Raw genomic sequence first — 19,702 nt, forward strand, 5'->3', positions numbered from 1 at the left:
TCAGCCCCCATTCCCCTGGTAATCTGATCTTTGTTTTTGTAGATGAGCCAATTTCCCACAGTACCGTGCCCTACACATAACTCCAATCTCCTTTTACACTTAAAAGAATCTACATGGCGTATGCTTAAACATCAAAGTCTCTAGTTTACCCCATTCTTCCCTCAAGTCAATCCAGTCTCAGTTGGAATATCTGCATTCATGTTAGGGAAAAATTACAGGGCAGTCATGGGAGCAAAGGTTTCGTCTCCTTCTACCAGATTCCCATGTGCCCTTGTCCTTGCCTTGCCTCATGAGCTTCAGTTTCTGTGAGATGTCACCACACTTACTTGACTACATTGGTTTGGCTCAAGGTTCACCAACATTCGGTTTGGTGATGGAATGGCCACCACCCTATAGAGCTGTTGGGAAATAGAACCTTTAAGAGGTAGGGGCTTCACTGAAAATCTCAGTCACATTGGTACACACCTTTGAAAGGGATCTTGAGTCTCCAGGCTCTCCCTTCTGTCTCTCTTTACTTCCTGGCTGCCATGAAGGGAAGGTTTTTCTCTGCCAGGAGCACCACTGTGATATACTCCCTCAACACAGTCCCAGAGTCATTCAGAACAACCTAACCTGGACTGAAACCACCAAGGCTGGGAGCCAAATTGAGCCTTTCTTCTTTTTATATTGATTCTCTCAGTAGCACCAAGCTAATTAGTACACGGGCCAACATTCCAAGCCTTCCACCTTTTTCCCTGTCCCTTATGAACTCAGCCAATATATAGTTACAGCCACGTCTGGCGTAGCCACCTTGGCTTAGTCCATTTTGTTTTGTCACATGTGCATCTTCAGGGATTGTAAGGCATGAAGACAGAGAGAGAACAGGTTAAAAATAAACACACAGAGAGAAAATAATCATCTCTGAGTCTAAAGGGGAGGGATGCATTCCAACTGAAAATGAAAGTCCCATGGTAAGGCTTTATTTAGGATTAATCATACTTTGTTTCTCTAGTGTCAATTACTCTTTCAAAATATTAGCACTTATTATATCTATGCAATGACAAGAGTGAATAATCTGGAAACCAAACAGGTGTAGATTTGCTGAACACACATTTGAATGTTTCAAAATATTTAAGATGAGTTTCTTTTCGCCTCATGCTCGTTGTGTGAACTGTAACACATCATTTCCACTTCCTTTAGGAGTGTGAGATATTACAGTGCACAACCTAGTAAGTCAATAAGTTGGCCCATGCTTCTGTTTGCCCTAAATTCCTCTATGATTTTCTGATACCCACACTTCATCATGCTGCAGCTTAGTACCCATGTAACAGCAAAAGTCAGCCTGTTTATTTCCTAGCTCTTGGTGCTATCTTGTCAAATGTTTGTAGCAGACCTAAAAACAAAATAATAATTCATTCTATAATTTTCCATCTTTCTTCTTTCATTGTTTGACCAACATTCCCATCTGTCAGATCCTCAGAAAGATAATTCTTGAATTTTTAAAAGCTGATTAACAATGGCTCTGTCATTGTTAAAAAAAAAAAAAAAACCACGCCTGGTAATCAATACCAAAAAGAATCCACAGACAGGAAATTGATATCAAATGAACCCCCTGAACATCACCTTCGGTTTGGTATCAATCATTTGTCTAATTATCTCCATCTTCATTGTTCCTAGAAGTTTTCGCATACAACGCCATGGTGTCTGAGAACACAGCCGTCTTCCTTTGTGCCCTAAATTAAGGGCTTTGATGCACCCCCACCCCCCACCCTCCGCCTCTCGCCTCTCATTTGTTACATCTCCGCCACCTGAAAGTGAATGTACTTAATAGGCTTTGTCTGTGAAGAGCTTCATTTCAGTGCTTTGAAGGAAGCTATAGCCTTGGATTCTCTCTTCATGCACTCCACCTTTTGACAGCACCGGAGCCCTTATTTATGAAAGATGTTTAATTAATGCCCTTGGATAAACTGTTAACCTTTGCAATGGTTTCCTGATGCATGGAGGCCCTTTTCTCTCATGCCAGGAATTGATTTTGGAAATGGCCCTGCCTCCTCATAACTTATGATTCCGAGAGGAAGAGCCCATGCAAAGTGGAGCATGCAGAGGAGGCTGTGAAGTGTGTTGATGAAGGGTTTGCATAAGAGCTCGGGGGATATAGATCATGGCAAATGTGTGGAATTGACCTTAAGGGAGATGATGATATTACAAAGGCATTATAATGCTGCAGCGCTGAAACAGGGCCACAGCACTGAAAATAGTAGGCTCCAAATCAACTGAGGCTAAGCTCTCAGACTCTAATCAGGACATAAAGATGAAAAGGAAAAAAAAATTCCTTGATGTTAGATGCACAGGAAAGAGAATAAGACCTGGGCTAGTAAACACTTTATATATTTCCCAGTGTGGCTACCAGAGCCCTTCACAAATAAAACAGAAAACGATACCAAGAAGCTGTTCTTCACAGTGCTCCATCTCATTAATGCAAATATTCTTTGGTGTTAAGTCGTGTACTTGGAAGGTGTTCTTTAGTTAAATATAATGTTAGGAAAGGATTTTCTCAAAACAATACCTGCATTTCTGAGATTTCCTCAAGTTTGAGTTTGCTTCTTCTAGTAGGAACTGTGGGTATAATTGAATTATTGTGGTCCCCAATCTGTTCCTTCCTTAGAGTGGTCAATAGAAACCACTGACAAGTGTGTCCCCAGAAGGAGATCATATTGATGTGTTTGCACATAAGCTACAGAAAATGTTGTCTGCCATGAAGTAAAGATCATAAAAACTATATTCTGTTATATCATTAATTCTCTGCTTGTTAGATATAGATATTCACTTAAGATCTACCTGTCTTTTTTGAACTAGGCTACAGATTACATATTAAATTAAGAAGAGCCAGGGGATAAAGATCTGAGGAGAATAAACACTTGGAACAGACTGGACTATAAAATAATTCCATTCTTATCAATCAAAATGTGAGTATTAAGCTGTCTGTTGCCTAGTGAATAGCATCATGAGATTTTGTGCTGCATCCTTTGGATATCTCACTGTGCTGTGGGCATGCCCGAGGCAATGTCGTCTAACCCTCAAGTTTTTAACCAACAGGACACAGTGGTTATAAAGCTAATCAGAAACCACAGCAGAAACATCCTGATGGTCATTTTTCCAAAGAAGAAGTTCCGCCCTGCCACCCCAGCACATGGTCTCCACGCCAGGTCTATTCAAATGAATGCAGCCAGAGCTAGTGTGTCGCTTTTCCAAAGAGTACAAAAGAGTGATGAAAAGACAAGTCCACTAGCTGTGACATTATACAAAGTAAGATTGGGTAGAGAATAGCACAGCCATTAGAAGTTGTATGCTGTTGTGAAGCAGAGGGAATGTAATTTCCAGAGGCACCTCTGCAGTGTAAGGTTCTTTCTGTATTAACTTGCTATCGTCCAGAATTAGAAAGTCATAAAATCATACAATGTACCCTGGTGTCAAATAGCCCTAAAAGAAATAGCATGGTCTTGGTAAGGATCTGATTCTTAGGGCCAGTGAGATGGCATATGTCACCAAGTCTTGGGGCCTGAGCTTGATCCCTGGTTCTACAGGTAGCTGGAGAGAATTAACTCCTTCAAATTGTCCTCTGACTTCCACATGCATGCACTCTTCTAGCACATGAGGTACACAAAATAAATATTAAAGAAAGAAAGATTTAATATGTTTAAAGAATATGATTGTTCAAATTCCCACTCTCCAGTTTTACAGAGTGAGATGTTATATTAATATATAACAAGAAAAAAACATAAATGCAATTTTATTCGACTGATGATTAGGAGATGGGGAAAGCAAGGTTTGCCTCTACTCATGGCAAGTTCTCCTGAAAGAGTCAGTATGATATTCCTGCTACTTCCAGGAGTAGATGGGCAGGAAGTGAGACATCCATACCCTCTTCATTGAAAGACTTACAGTAGGACTAGTTAAGTAACACCTATTTTCATTCATTGAGCTATAATAAATGTTCACTTTTCTAATTTTCTAGGAATGCATAAGGATCATGCTCTGCCACTTCTAAAGATACATAATGCCCTGATCTTCTAGAATTGTCCTGAAGAAGTGAAATTAGTCATTGCCATTGGAAGGCAAACAACAATTCCAGGCATAATATTCAAATAATTTTTAAGCACCTGGATAAAGTTCTGATGCATATTATGCATACATTTGATCCATCCTCCATGGCTTCCGATTTGTGTCCATGTACTATAGGGTAGATATAATATGACATGACATGACATGATAAGATATGATACATAGATGATAGACAGATGATAGATACATACATACATACATACATACATACATACATACATACAAACCTTGAAGAGATGTTTTCTGACTTAACTGAAAACACTCAGGGCAGTGGCCGTGGAACTCTATAAAGTACTAGACAGCTAATCTCTACTGCCATGGTTTCTAGTTCCAAGGGTTTTCATAACCTGCCACTTCCCATCGTATGATCATATTGTCAGACATGAGTTTTTGTTGGGGAACAAACCACCACACTAAAGAAACATAAGTCACAGGTTATGGGGAAAATATTAAGAATTCATTTTTCCAAAATTATTGGGGAATACAAATCAAACTGGTAGCACTATTAAAAGCAAAAGTGACCTCATGGTTGCAGTGATAAAAAGATTTTATTTGCCCAGTTCAGATACAATATGATGAGGAAAGAGGATGCAGAATGTTTACTTTATGATAAATGAAATATTAATATTCTCTATTGTGTAAGATCGGTATTCTAACTTATGGTTATCCAGAAAATTATTAATTTTGTCCATTTTATACAACATTGAGCAAAAATTATCACAACATTTGCTTCATTTTCTGTTTTATTTTTTACCATTATTAGTACATATATTTCATTATGTTTTGAAATTTAGATTTTCTATGCTTTCATTATGATTGGAAAACCAGTTTATATTACTTATACTTAGACTGAAGTAGTAAAGCTTCCTTTGTGCTATACTGTATGTCAAAATTTCATAACTATTTCAGATCTTCTTAACAAAAGCCATACAATTTGTTTTGTTTTTGTTTTTTTGTGACAGAGTCTGTACTCCTGGTTGTCCAAGATTTGCTTTGTAGACCAGGTTGGCCTCAAACTCACAGACATCTGCCTGCCTTTGCCTCCCAAGTGCTGGGATTAAAAGTGTGTACCACCAAGCCTGGGAAAACCATGCAATTTTATAGTGTTGTATATGCGTTTTAAAATTACTATGTTTGTTGAATTATTAAGATTTCTGTGCAAATACAAATTTTATTTCATCCAAAATGATAATCTGTCACTGAGAACTATAGTAGACATTCCTTTATAACCAAATGAAAAATGATAACTAAACAAATTGTGGGGTTTTTTTTTTCATCGTTCTTCCAGATGTTTCTCTGATGTCAAACTCAGTTAAATGAAAATAATGGAATACAAAAGTTCTGAATACTTAAAAACAATGGGAAAAGAAAATAGCAGACGGGGAAACTCAATTGTTAGGAAGAGAGAACATGGATGAAAGATTGAGAAATAAGTAAATGAGACATGTCATTACAACCTAGTTATTTGGTATATGAATAAAATGAACAGTGAGTTCGTGGTGCCTCTGGAGCTCCAAGACCTGCAGAATCTGTTGAGTCTGGCTGTGACCGTGGGCGGGATTGCAATGCATGACTTTATCCAGAGAACTTCCTGGCTTGTCTGTGTTTACAGTGACCAACTCTTTGGTAATCCACCTGCAATATTGGGTGGATGCTTCTGACCCAAACTTCCCTGCCCCTCCAGAACCTGGAGAATGTCATGGATTCTTGCGACTTGGAGATTTCAGGGCATGTATGAGCAATGGCCAAACGGTAGAGAATTAAGTGAAATCCCAAAAGACAACTGCAAGATTTCCATCTCCTTTCTCTTGTCCTAGTTCAGAATGCTATCTGCCGAGGTGGGAATTCTCAGTGCCTTCCTGGGCACAGGGCAGCAGGTGGAAGACATTTAGATACAGGCTCCCACTAGAGAAGATAAGCTGAGCCCAACCACATTCTAGAACACTGGTTCTCAACCCTTTAATATGGTTCCTCGCGCTGCTGTGAGCCCAACCATAAAATTATTTTCAACTACTTCATAACTGTAATTGTGCTGCTGTTATGAATCATAATGTAAACATCTGATATAGGGTATCTGGTATGCCACACCATATAAAAGGGTTGTTTGACCCCCAAGGGGTCATGACCAACAGATTGAGAACCAGTGCTGTAGAGATTCTGACAACTGGCAGTGCCTCACCATAAGGAAACTCCTAAAGAAGTTCCCATGCCTTGCCCATAGAAAATGACTCAGAATCATGACAGTAAAGAAGATATGCTATATGAAAGAGAAAAGGAAACGGAACACAAAAACATAGAATCTCTCTCTCTCTCTCTCTCTCTCTCTCTCTCTCTCTCTCTGTGTGTGTGTGTGTGTGTGTGTGTATGTGTGTGTGTGTGTGTGTGTGTGTGTGTGTGAGAGAGAGAGAGAGAGAGAGAGAGAGAGAGAGAGGAAATGGACTTCACAGACAACATTTCAGTGGTATATGAGGAGATATTGCTTCTAGAAATACAGAAGTGCATTCCCTTGGAAGACATAATTGAAGTTTCAAGAATTGGGACATCAAAATTAATAAGTATAAAGGCTTGTAAGAATAAAAGGTATTTTCAATAATACACAATAAAATTGCAAAATGATTTAAAAACTTGGAGAAAAACTATAAATATGAAAAAATAACCTTGAAAAAAGCTATCCTTAACAAAAAATGTGGGAGAAATTGTGCATTAAAAGCACAAGGGTGTATTTTACTAAGACATAGAAATCAGCTTTAATGATGTCGTCAAAGTTGTGAAATAATTACATTCATATTGCATATGAAAGGATAAAAATAATGTCACACATTAATAAGCCAAGTAATGGACTAGTAAGTCTATTATGTAATAATAATGAGATTTAGCACCAAGAGATTAAACTGAAGAATTCATTGTTTGTTTCTGTATAGAAAATTTGATACAAGGGGAAGAGAAACAGAGAGCTGGAGGATAATTCAGATTATGTGTAATTAGTGCTTATTATTGATGTTTCTATGATATACAAGGATTAGTTAAATGAAAATAGAAATTAATTTACAAACAAACAGGGGCATGAGAGAAAATGGTTAAAGTACTTGATGTCAAAGTATGAGGATCAAAACCTGAGTTCTGGCCCTCAGACCCCCACAGAAAATCTTGTGATCCTTGGGGTAATTTGTAATTCCAGCCTTAGGTGACAGATAGGGATCCTCAGAGAAAGCTGGCTGGAAGGATGAGGCAACTTGGAGAGTTTTGAATTTGACTGAGATACAGGTTCTCTCTCTCTCTCTCTCCCTCTCTGTCTCCCTCTCTCTCCTCTCTCTCTTCTATTTTTCTCCTCTCCTCTTTCTCTCCTCTCTTGCTCCTCTCCCCTTCCTCTCTCTCTCTCCCCTCTCCTCTCTCTCTCTGTGAGAGGAAAAGCTTTTTAGAATAATAAATAAATAAATAAATAAATAAATAAAATAACTTAGTTTTAAGAAATACATTAAAGAAGCCCTTTCCAGCATTTGAGAAGCTGCAATTAGGAAGTAATAACAGAATGCTGTAACCCTCATATTCTTCCCAACTGAAGTGAGTTTTAGAGAATGAATTTTTCACATTCACAATATTAAGAATCCAATCTATGAAATGATTTCTGTCCTAAAACTATAGATAGTCATATGAAAGGCATTTAGCAAACATTGAATCATGTCGCCTCGCTATTGTAGAGTTCGCCATGTCCAGGTCTGAATCCTGTTCCTAACAAATACCAGTGACTGGACCTCAGGAATGTTTTATCCCTCTTCCAAAATGACAGCGGTAGCAAGAGCCACATTGCAGCATTGAGGGTCTTCCAGAAAAGAATGCACATGAATATTTAGTTTAGTCCTTGATTCTGTGGGAAATATTGTTGTTGAAATCAAGGCATTAATAGCAACAATCATAGTTAATATTCATTATTTCTAAAGAAAGTAGACAAGTTTTTAAAAAAAATAGGCTAGTGAAAATTCAGAAAATGTATAAGGGAAATAGTATCCAGATCTCGATGTTTTGCATCCTTAAAACTATGAGTGGTAGTTAAGATTGATTTATTTTTAATATCTTTATTTTGAGATACACATTCTCTGTTAAGTGGGAGATAAGAGTAACAAAATGGCCAGATTTTTTTCTTTTCTTACTTAAAAAATCCAAACAATTGTGATGTTTTCCCTCCCCAGTTCTTCACATATCTTCCTCATTTCCCCAGCCGCCCAAAATTATGCTCCTTTTTCTTTAAAAAACAACCAGCTAAGAAAGATAGAAAGACATGCACTGTACACACACACACACACAAAACCTTCACAAAAACAAAAATCAAAATAAACAAGACAAAAACAAAACAGCAACAACAAAACAACAATAAGAAAAGAGAAATGCTCAAACAAAGCAAAATGAGACAAAAATCCACAAAATATACCATTAATTTCATGGGCATGGGGCCTGCCCTAAAGTGTGATTAATGAACCCAGCGAGGTTCTATTGGAGAAAACTGATCTTTTTCTTTGCCACTGGGAATGGGCCGCAGATAGCTTCTTGGATAGTAGATGTAATTACTCGGGAGTCCATGGGCCTCACATTCTATGCAGAATAGCTAAGGAAAGGCTGCTTTCCTGGCACGTGGAAACCACAAAGACCACAGTGTAAAAACTAGTGTATTCTCTGCTTTTGCATGTCTGATAATCATGTTCTGGAAGGCAGATATTATGAATAAAATGCTTGACTCTCAGCAAAAATAAGGTTTCACTCTTTCCTAGATACCCTCAGGTTTAATTTTTACTGGGATGTAAAGCACGGATGCTTTAAATACGTAAATTGAAACTAGGATATCATCAATTCAGGCTAAGTCAGCAAATCCAGGACCTACAGACCTGCAGGCAACAGGTAAGGCAGAGTAAGGAGTAAAGCTAAAAGACCATAAAACAGAGCTGCCCCTCAGGCTCTCTGCCTGGGAAGAGGATTTTTTTTTTCTCCTGTGATACTTTCACTAGTCAATAATGCAGGTTTCAGTATGAACAGGGTTCATTATATTAGAATTGAAAATAAATGACTTTACAAGGCGCAGGGGATACAACTATTATTATTTTAACTGACAAGTGCAACGAAGCAATGAAAGATGGAGCACACCCCATAAGCTACGCAGTGAGTGATAGAAGCTTCAAAAGTTCAGGTCCTGAGGTCTCTGCAAGCATTCTCCCTCCACATATCTGGCTCCACTGTGCAGTTCATTTTTCTCTTCTGAGAAGGGATTTCAACCAGGACAGAAGAACCCCTGAGACCTCAGAGGATGTTCTCTTTCAAAAGTCACTCATTTAATTTAAAAATAAAAGAAACTACCATGAAAGAAAATGAAAGACATTTAATTAAGCATGTAAAAGAACCAAAGAAATGAACAGCAATATTAAAATGGCAATTACTATCCCGGCCCACTTGCCAGACTTCAGAATTTGAGTCACAGAAGTATAAATGAACCAACAAGAATGAACCCTTTTCAAGTATTTACAGTGTTTTGATGGAAATGTAGTCCCAAATTTATAAATACATCTTTTAAATTTTGCCTAGTATCTTCTCTTTTAAGGAGCCCTTTTCAGGAGCTTATTTTCAAAAGCAACACAGACATGGAAAATTTATATTTCTCTAAAAATAATCATGATGCTGTATAGACTCATTATTAAAACATTTTCAGACGTGTGTGCACACATGCAAGAGTGTGCACATGTATGTGCACGTGAGGACCTGTGCCCACATGTGTGAGTGTATGTATGTAATTAGTGGCAGAAAAGGATCCCTACAAGATTCAGTCTTTTTTTAAATATAAATCAAGTATGTTTTAAATGCAGAAGAGTATTTGAATAATATTTGACTTTTTATAATAAAATTCTACTGGCAGAATTTGCCGGGAATACCCAACTTGCCAATCTCATAAGATTCACAATTATGACCTTCAAGTTTATAATCAGTTCTTCACTTCTATTGAGTGGTTTCACTGACTAAATATTGTGCAGGATGAGGAACTGTGGACAAAAGGCTGAAAGAAGGTACCCGAGGGTCAGAAGAGAAGAGGTACTGAATGCATGGTGTATTTTGGTTAAGCCTGGTAGGAACTAAGGTAGAGTAAGATGTTGATTAGCAAACTATTAGGAACTAGCTCCTAAGGAAGCTTCAGGAAGGTACAGATAAAGAGAGCCAAGAGGCATCATGTTGACTTCTGTCCCTGGGGAGAAAAATGGCAGAGATCCACAGACAAGTCAGAGGTGAATCTCTGAGCACGGCTAGTATTCCTCTGTTTGTCTGTCTGTCTGCCTGCCTGTCTGTCTGCTGTGTTTCTCTCTCTCTCTCTCTCTCTCTCTCTCTCTCTCTCTCTCTCTCTCTCTCTCTCTCTCTCTCTCTCTCCTTTACTTTTTCTCCCTCCCTCTATGTTCTCAAACTATACATAGAACATCCCCAAGCTATTTGCTTTTCTAGTTCAGATAATTTAATTAGAGTCATTTTTTAAGCCACAAAGTTCACCCCCCAACAATTTGAATTAAAAAATAACTTGGAAGTGAAACATCTGAAGAGACAGTCGTTTCACTTCCCTGTGTCTTATGCTGGCTGCCACTTCTTCTGTGACTCTTCTGCCTCCTTACACAAGCCCATGCATCATCTCCTCAACTCTTCCTGACTCCCCGGTTCATCTTGTTACATAGGATGGAAGACAAAACATGAGAGAAGGAAAGAGATGGCCACATATGGTAATATGGCCACACCTAATCTTAGATGCTCACCTGTGTACACAACTGCCCCTTTGTATTTGATGTGAGCTGCTGTTTCCTGTGTCTAGAAAAAGCTCATGAGCCTCGGAAGCAGACTAGACTTTCCCATTGCTCTGACTACTACCAATCTACACCCTTTTAAGCTCACTTACAAAACTAGCGGTGTCCATGATTTGTACAGTCTTTTTATCTTATTTTATTAATTTATTCAGATTACATCTAAATTCTTATCCCATCACTTGTATCCTCCCATTCCTCCCTCCCGCTTTCACCCTATTCCCCTCCCCTAGGTCTATGACTGAAGGGGAGCCTCCTCCCCCACCATATGGTCACAGCCTATCAAGTCTCATCTTGGTAGCCTGCTTATTCTTTCTCTGAGTGCCACCAGGCCTCCCCACCAAGGGGAAGTGGTCAAATATGGGGCATCAGAGTTCATGTCAGAGTCTGTCCCCGCTCTTCACATGTAGGAGTTTCCTTGTATGCATAAATATCTTCTGTGAGGTAGAACAGGCACTCTTCCTATAAAAGGCATGTTTTCTGCCTATGACCCTTGGGATTCCCCCTGTAAGTGGGAGTCAGAGAGAAGGTTGCACGAACACACACTCTAAGTTCAGCCTTTGTTGTTACAGTGGCTCACAAGATTGACTTGTGCACAACTACTGAACTCTAAAGGAAGGCCAGAAGAAGGGCAGTACACTAGAAGAAGAAAAGAGTTATTATTTGATTTATTTAGCTCTGCCTATGTATTTTTAATGTGAGAGTGGTATAACTCTTATGATTTCAAAACCTAACAAGTGGTAAGTAATATATTAGAGGCATTTGAGAAATTAAAAAGATTCAAGTAGATAATAATTCTTTGGGAGTTCAATCTAATGCCTCTAGAGCATTTACCGTTGGACTAAACAGACAGTTTTAATCGGTATTTTAAGATATGCTGTTTATTGCTACATATTTCTTGAGGATTAATGTACACACTTCACAGCTTGCACATACAGCATCAGCACTTACAAGCCTCCTGATACCATACAGTTATTTTTATTCTTAGCCCTCCCATATATCCTTGTCTCAGGTCACTGTGCTTTCTTTGTTATTAATAAACATTAGGCAGAGACTAAAAGTTAAAAAGAAATAGGTAACCTACCATAGAGGTCCTCTGAAAGACTCTGCCCAGCGAGGGGATTGAAACAGAGGCTGAGACTCACAGCCAAAGTTTGGGGTGGAGCACAGGGAGTCTTATAGATGAGTTTAGGGGATAGAAGGACCTGGAGGGGACAGGAGCTCCACAAGGAGACCAATGGAGCCAACAAATCTGGACAGAGAAGGAGGATGATACAGAGACTGATGCATCAGCCAAGGACCATGAATGGTGAGGACCTAGACCTCAGAGGAAGTCGATAGACAGCACTGTCTCCTTGTGGGTCTCATACTATGGGCAGTAGGGGCTACCTCTGACATGGACTCTTGTGCTCCCTGGTCGAGCAGCCTTGCCAGGCCACAGAGGAAGAGGATGCAGGCAGTCCAGATGAGACTTGATAGGCTGAGGTCAGATGATAGAGGAGGAGGGCTCCCCCTTTCTAAGGACTAGGGAAGGGGAGAGAGAGCATGAGGGAGGGAGTGTGGGGCCAGGATGAGAGGAGGGAGGGGGCTACAATTGGGATGTAAAGTGAATAAAAAAATAAAACAAGAAATAGGTAGCATCCTCCCTATGCCTTTACTAAAGCTCTTATTCATTTTACTGAGATAGCACGTATTAATACTAGGGAATGTAAAAGGGTAAGTTGCATATTTTTAAAATATATTTTATTAATTTATTCATATTACATCTCAATGGTTATCCCATCCCTTGTATCCTCCCATTCCTCCCTCCCTCCATTTTCCCCTTGCTCCCCTCCCCTAAGACTGTTCCTGAGGGGGATTTCCTCCCCCTGTATATGTTCATAGGGTATCAAGTCTCTTCTTGGTAGCCTGCAATCCTTCCTCTGAGTGCCAGCAGGCCTCCCCATCCAGGGGGTGTGGTCAAATATGGGGGACCAGAGTTCGTGTGAAAGTCAGACCCCACTCTCCACTCAACTGTGAAGAGAGTCCTATCCATTGGCTAGATCTGGGTAGGGGTTCGAAGTTTACTACACGTATTGTCCTTGGCTGGTGCCATAGTTTGAGCAGGACCCCCAGGCCCAGAACTGCCCTAAGTTGCATATTTATACATATCATTCCTCCGAATATGTAAGATAGGATTAGCTATTTTTAGTGCACATGCACTCACACTCATGTGCCTGCATGTTCATGCATGCACACACACACACACACATACACACACACACACACCAACTAACAGCAAAGCAGTACTTTGTCTGGCCCATAATTAGAAAGCATGACTATTCTTGTCAAACTTATATAAATTAATGATCAATGGTTATTTATCAATATTCTTAAATACAAAGAGTTCAATATATTGTAAATAGTGTCCAACCAAACTGAGTTTCAATAGTGAATAAATTACATTAGCTAAAGCACTGAAGAACCCTTACCCCTCAGAACTAGAATTTGAGAGCTTGGGGAGATATATTTGTTGGTGGAGTGCTTGCCACGCAAGCACAAGGACCTAAGTTCAGATCCCCAGCATCCATGTAAAAATTCAGGCATAGAAACACACACTGATACTTCCAACATTCAGAGGCAATGGCTGGAGGTCTGCCATTTGGAGCTGGCAGGCCATCTAGTATTGCCAAATTGGTGAGCTCCAGGTCTGGTAAGAGGCACTGTCTCAAAAAAATATGATGAAACCTGATCTAGGAAGTCATCTGACATAGGCTTCTGACTGCCACCCATGCGTATAAATACACACAAGTATGTAAACTCATATATGCCAAACACATAAAGATTTCAGTGCTTAAAATCCATCACTATACTCTTTAAAAATAACTTGAGGATTTGTAACTTGGCAATCGTTGCAATGTTAAGAGTAGAAGAGAAGGCATTTTTCAAACTGTCGAAACGTAAAATCATATATGTTATCTTATTATATATGATTTATCTTATTGTTTAATGATAAACTTATTATCATTAAAAAAAATTCCACTCTCTGTCTGGCTGACTGGTTTCGTGCAATTGCATTTTGGATGTTATTTGAGGTTTGCTCTTCTGGGTACCATCCTCTCAGTGCTTTGCCGTTGAGCACTGTCTTTTTTTGATTTTGGCATCAACTCAGTTTCTGTGGTACTGATGTCCTCAGCCTGTCCTCATAAAAGTTCTCTCACCTAATGGAAAATTTCTTTAGTAAAATTCACTTGAAATGACTAGAGATCTGTGACTGCAGTGTCCGTACGGCCATTGCCTTGTATGATAGCAAGCATTTGCTTTCCTATCAGAGAGCTCTTCTACATGAGACACTTAGCTTAGCAAACATTTTCTTTCCTAACAGAGAGCTCTTCTATATGAGACACTTAGCTTTCTCAAGCACGATTGTAGTACACATCCTTTGGAGCCCTTGAAACACAAGCTCGCCAAGTCTTCCATGAAAGTGTGTCAGTAGCTCTGGTGAAGAGAGCATGACTCCTTAAAGAGGCTCTGGCTCTTAGTGCCCTAGATACAATGACATTTTCTTCAAAAATCTGCTGTCCAATATTTTCACTTTTGGTCTTGGTGAAAGTGCTCTGGAAAGATAATCAAAAGTCATGCCACCCACAGAAGTCAGAAAAATCCAAAATAAATCATGCTGTTAACTACACACACATACAAACACTTGTAGCACACATGATTCAGTTTATACGTATACATATATGGTCATAATGAACATTTCTCATCTGGGCTGAGAGTGCTTCCTCCAACAGCTAAAGTCCACCTTAGAAAAACCAAATCAAACCAACGCTAGACACGAGACTCCCTCTTTGAATTGTTGCTTAGGGCTTTTAAAGAGATTCACAAAGCATACAGCCTATTGCTGTTGCCCTTGACTAGCTCATAGAGGCAGAAGTTAAATTTTTATTGCTAAAGACACTGTGCACTTCAGAAACCAGGCCCCAGAGACACCTGAACTGGAACTGACTTCAATTCTTCTTCCCTAAAGACTAGCTACATGGCACCAGAAGGTCCCATGGAAGCTTCCAAAAAAGGGAGACAAACAACAGTCCTACCCAGCTATGATACCTATGAACCACATCAGTTATCAGCATGGCACCACAGCCTTACAGGTGTGGCAGTGGCATACATAACTCGGTGGTAACCAACAGTTCTCTAATTGGACTCATGACCCAGGCAACAAGAGAGATGCCATAGCTGATGCTGAAAACCTAGTTAGCTACTTAGTGCTAGTGAAATCATGGGAATTGGAGGAGAATCTATAACCACTATTTACTAAACCAGCATAACTGATAAGAACAGTCCACAGGCCTCACCCCTTATCAACGAACCCTCTTTTTACAACAGGTGCCACTATAGCAATCCACAACCAAACAAAATGCAGAGTTGTAGAGCCTAGTCCCAATGGGTACATCTATAAAACACTTCCACAGTCAAGGAACATTGCAGAAGTGGGGCTACAAAAATTGCAAGAGGCAGGGGATTAGGGACTTTGCTGTGATGTTGTATGTCCCAGTAACATCAGAAGCTATTCCCATAAAATCTCACCATCATGACTCCTCAAACATGCACTGGACAAGGATGACACCAGCGAATACAGCAACCTGGAAAAGGGAAAGGCAACACAGCGACAACCCTAACCAAGGAAATACAGGCAACTGAGTAAGGCAGAGAGCAGCAGAGGCGTTCCTCCCCAGGGAAAAGCACATCAGTTGGCTGTCCGGTATCAACCAGTCAGCCCTGAAAACATACATACAGGTAACAATGCAACAGGCTATATTTAGGAATATGTATGAATATGCCAATACATACATTCTATATGCATGCAATAACAACTAATGTAAAAAGAGACCATGGAGTTGAAAAAGAGCAGAGAGGGGTATATGAGACGATTTGGGAAGGAAAGGGAAGGGAGAAATATTATAATTAAATTACAGTCCCCCAAACAAACAAATACACATATAAAAAAAATCACTCCACCAATTCCAAATAAAAAGTTCATTTTGTTGGTCTGTGTCAAGTTATTTGATGCTTGTTATTGACTCTGCCAGTTTATCTAAGCTAAAGTATCCAGTTTTCTAGCCTGTTATCTACACATGTGAATATATCAGCAATATTACTCCATGCCAGTTCTGAGTCATTCCCAGTGCAAGCAACTGGGAACCAAGATGCGAGGTTTCATATGACATTGTCTTTGTTATTTACTGATTCATGCTAAGAGAGCAGGGGTACCAGCTGACAACATTCCGCATGCTAAACAAGACCTATAAGGACAGGTTCTACGTTCATTATATTCTGTGACCCAGCCTCAAGAAATTATTTGACAAATTACACTAATTTATGTGTAGGAGGAGCATGGATCTGTAAATGGATAGCTACCCACCTATACAGCTGAATTACACTTACATAGCAGCTAGTTCATTGACAAACTAAACACTGTTTATTTTCCAGCATAGGATAATTATTCTAAACTATCTTTGCAGAAGTCATATTTTCAGGGATACTTTATAAAATGTATAAGACAGTGTAATTCATTGAAGAGTATTGTTGTTTACTGGTTTGGATTGTTTTTTCTTTTTTTTTCTGGCTTTTTGAGACTTTGTGAAGGAATGTCTTCAGGTCATGTAGCAGTTGTCGATAAAGAGCTGTTTAACCAATCAGCTGGGCAGGACAGGAAGTGGAAGGCGTTTCTTCCTGGTAGAGGGGGAGGTGTGGTCCGTAACTCTAGGAGGACAGCAGAGTACCTGGCTGTAGAAACAGATTGGTGGAGTAGAAGCTGCCCCAGGGAGTCATCAGATTGGCAAGTTATTGGTTTTTATGTGAGTTTTAAAGGTGCTAGGATTAGAATAGCTCAGATTCTGTCCAGCATAATACCACTTAAAAATAAATCATATGGGGCTGGAGAGATGGCTCAGAGGTTGAGAGCACTGACTGCTCTTCCAAAGGTCATGAGTTCAGTTCCCAGCAACCACATGGTGGCTCACGGCCATCTATGATCAAGCAGAATACTGTATACATAATAAATAATTTTTTCTCCTTTATTAATTTATTCCTGTTACATCTCAATGGTTATCCCATCCCTTGTATCCTCCCATTCTTCCCTCCCTCCCATTTTCCCCTTATTCCCCTCCCCTATGACTGTGCCTGAGGGGGATTACCTCCCCCTGTATATGTTCATAGGGTATCAAGTCTCTTCTTGGTAACCTGCTGTCCTTCCTCTGAGTGCCACCAGGTCTCCCCCTCCAGGGGACATGGTCAAAGGTGAGGCACCAGAGTATGAGAGAAAGTAATATCCCACTCTCCACTCTAATGTGGAGAATGTTCTGTCCATTGGCTAGGTCTGGGTAGGGGTTTAAGGTTTACCGCCTGTATTGTCCTTGGCCAGTGCCTTAGTTTGAGCGGGACCCCTGAGCCCAAATCTGCCTATAATAATGTTCTACTTGTAGGTTTCTAGGACCCTCTGGATCCTTCTACTTTGCCATTCTCCCATGATTCTCTCATCTAGAGTCCCACTAGAATGTCCTCCCCTCTGTCTCAGTTTCCTGGTAAGTGAAGGCTTTCATGGGACATGCCCCTTGGGCTAATATATAAGGGCAGATATAAGTGAGTATATACCATTTGAGTCTTTCTGCTTCTGGGTTAACTCACTCATTATGATCATTTCTAGCTCAATCCATTTATCCACAAATTTCGGGAATTCCTTGTTTTTAATAGCTGAATAGTATTCCATAGGGTATATGTACCACAGTTTCTTTATCCATTCTTCTACTGATGGACAAATGGGACCTCATGAGGCTGAGAAGCTTCTGTAAGGCAGGAGACACTGTCAAGAGAACAAAATGACAGCCTACAGACTGGGAAAAGATCTTCACCAACCCTACATCTGACAAAGGTCTAATATCCAAAATATATAAAGAACTCAAGAAATTAAACACCACCAAACCAAATAATCCAACTGAGAAATGGGGCTTGGAACTAAACAGAGAATTCTCAACAGAGGAATATCAAATGGGTAAGAAACACTTACAGAAATGCTCAATCTCCTTAATCATCAGGGAAATGCAAATCAAAACAACTCTGAGATTCCATCTTACACCCATCAGAATGGCTAAGATCAAAAATTCAAGCGACACCACATGCTAGCGAGGATGTGGGGAGAGAGGAACACTCCTTCATTGCTGGTGGGAATGCAAACTAGTACAGCCACTTTGGAAATCTATCTGGTGCTATCTCAGAAAAATGGGAATAGGGCTTCCTCAAGACCCAGCTATTCCACTCCTTGGAATATACCCAGAAGATGCTCCAGCACACAATAAGAAAATTTGCTCAACCATGTTCGTAGCAGCCTTATTCATAATAGCCAGAACATGGAAACAACCTAAGTGTCCATCAGTAGAAGAATAAATAATTTTAAAAAATCAAAAATAAATCATATTCTGTGTCTGTCAGTGGGGAATGAGCTGGTTAAAGAAAACTACTGTCTTAATAATTTACTCTATTAATTAATATAGAAAGAGTAATTTTTAATTCCACAACACAGTCTTACTAAGTAGCCAATGCGGCCCTCAAACTCATGGAAACCCTCTTGTTTCTGAGTGCTGGAATTAGAGAGTGAGTGAGCTGCCACAGAGACTTCCTTAAAGTACTTCTACAATGCAAACTTGAACTCAAGTGACAATTCCAACACCCCTTGCCAAAGACTTGCATAAAAAGACTATTTCTAGCCATGTTGTCATGCAAACCATGACTTTAAATAAAGCAAACTTCAGTCTTCTGTATATTTGAGAATAAAGGTTAAACGATTAACAAAAGAAAGGACATAGAGAGCTATGAGCAATAATAACTTTATGGCCCTGGGTGTATATTATTTGAAAATACTTTGTAATCACTCATCTTTTTTTCTTATGCTATTAAACTAATAATGGGAATAATGGTTGTATTAAGTAATGGATGATACAGATCTGAAGATAACATTGAGAATGCTATGCTCATATAAATGAACATTCGGCTTTATTGTAAGAAATGCAGCCATAAGAAAGATGAGTTTTAATAAACTTAACTTAATAAAAGCATCCATTGATCACTGCTTCAGGAGAAACAGCACTAGACCTTCTCACTCTTCCATAGAATAATGTAAGGAAAGCTCAGAAAGTGTGCACAGAGGAGGGCTCTTTAGAGCATGGTCAAGCATTTTAGACACTGACAGACATGTAGATATTTAATAACATTTTTAACGCTTGAGTATTTAATTTCATGAAAACCTACTTTTGTTAAGGATGTTCAGGCTTCTAAAGTATTATTAAAGAGATTGAATGATATAATTAGTTTTCAGCAAGGAGGTAAACAGGTGAAAGTAGAGTTATGAGAGCTTCATCAATAGTCTACTGACTAAAAAAAAAAAATAGTCTACTGACTAAGAAGAATGTGTCAAAAGAAGCCCGTCACTTTTTCTGTAGGCTTCACCTTTTCCAAACCTGCTTTATTTGGGTTTCTCTAGTGCATATACTTCCCTCCCAACCCACCTATCCTAGATGGGAGAGAAAAGAGGTTCATGAGAACAGGAGAAGTAGACCTTGTTGAATTCAGTTCCTGAGAGTGATCCCCTGGTGCAGTTGGCAGGATTTCAGCAGACCAGCAATTCTATCAAAGTTGCTGATTGGAATCTGGAACAGCAGCTAGAACCTGGAGCCCGGGAGCATTCTCTGGAGCGGTCCTCTCTTGGAACATCTTGAAGTGGAGTGAAGAACAATACCAAAACCCAA

The sequence above is a fragment of the Acomys minous genome (assembly GCF_964271855.1).
Source record: "Acomys minous genome assembly, chromosome: 15".
Classification (NCBI taxonomy): domain Eukaryota; kingdom Metazoa; phylum Chordata; class Mammalia; order Rodentia; family Muridae; genus Acomys; species Acomys minous.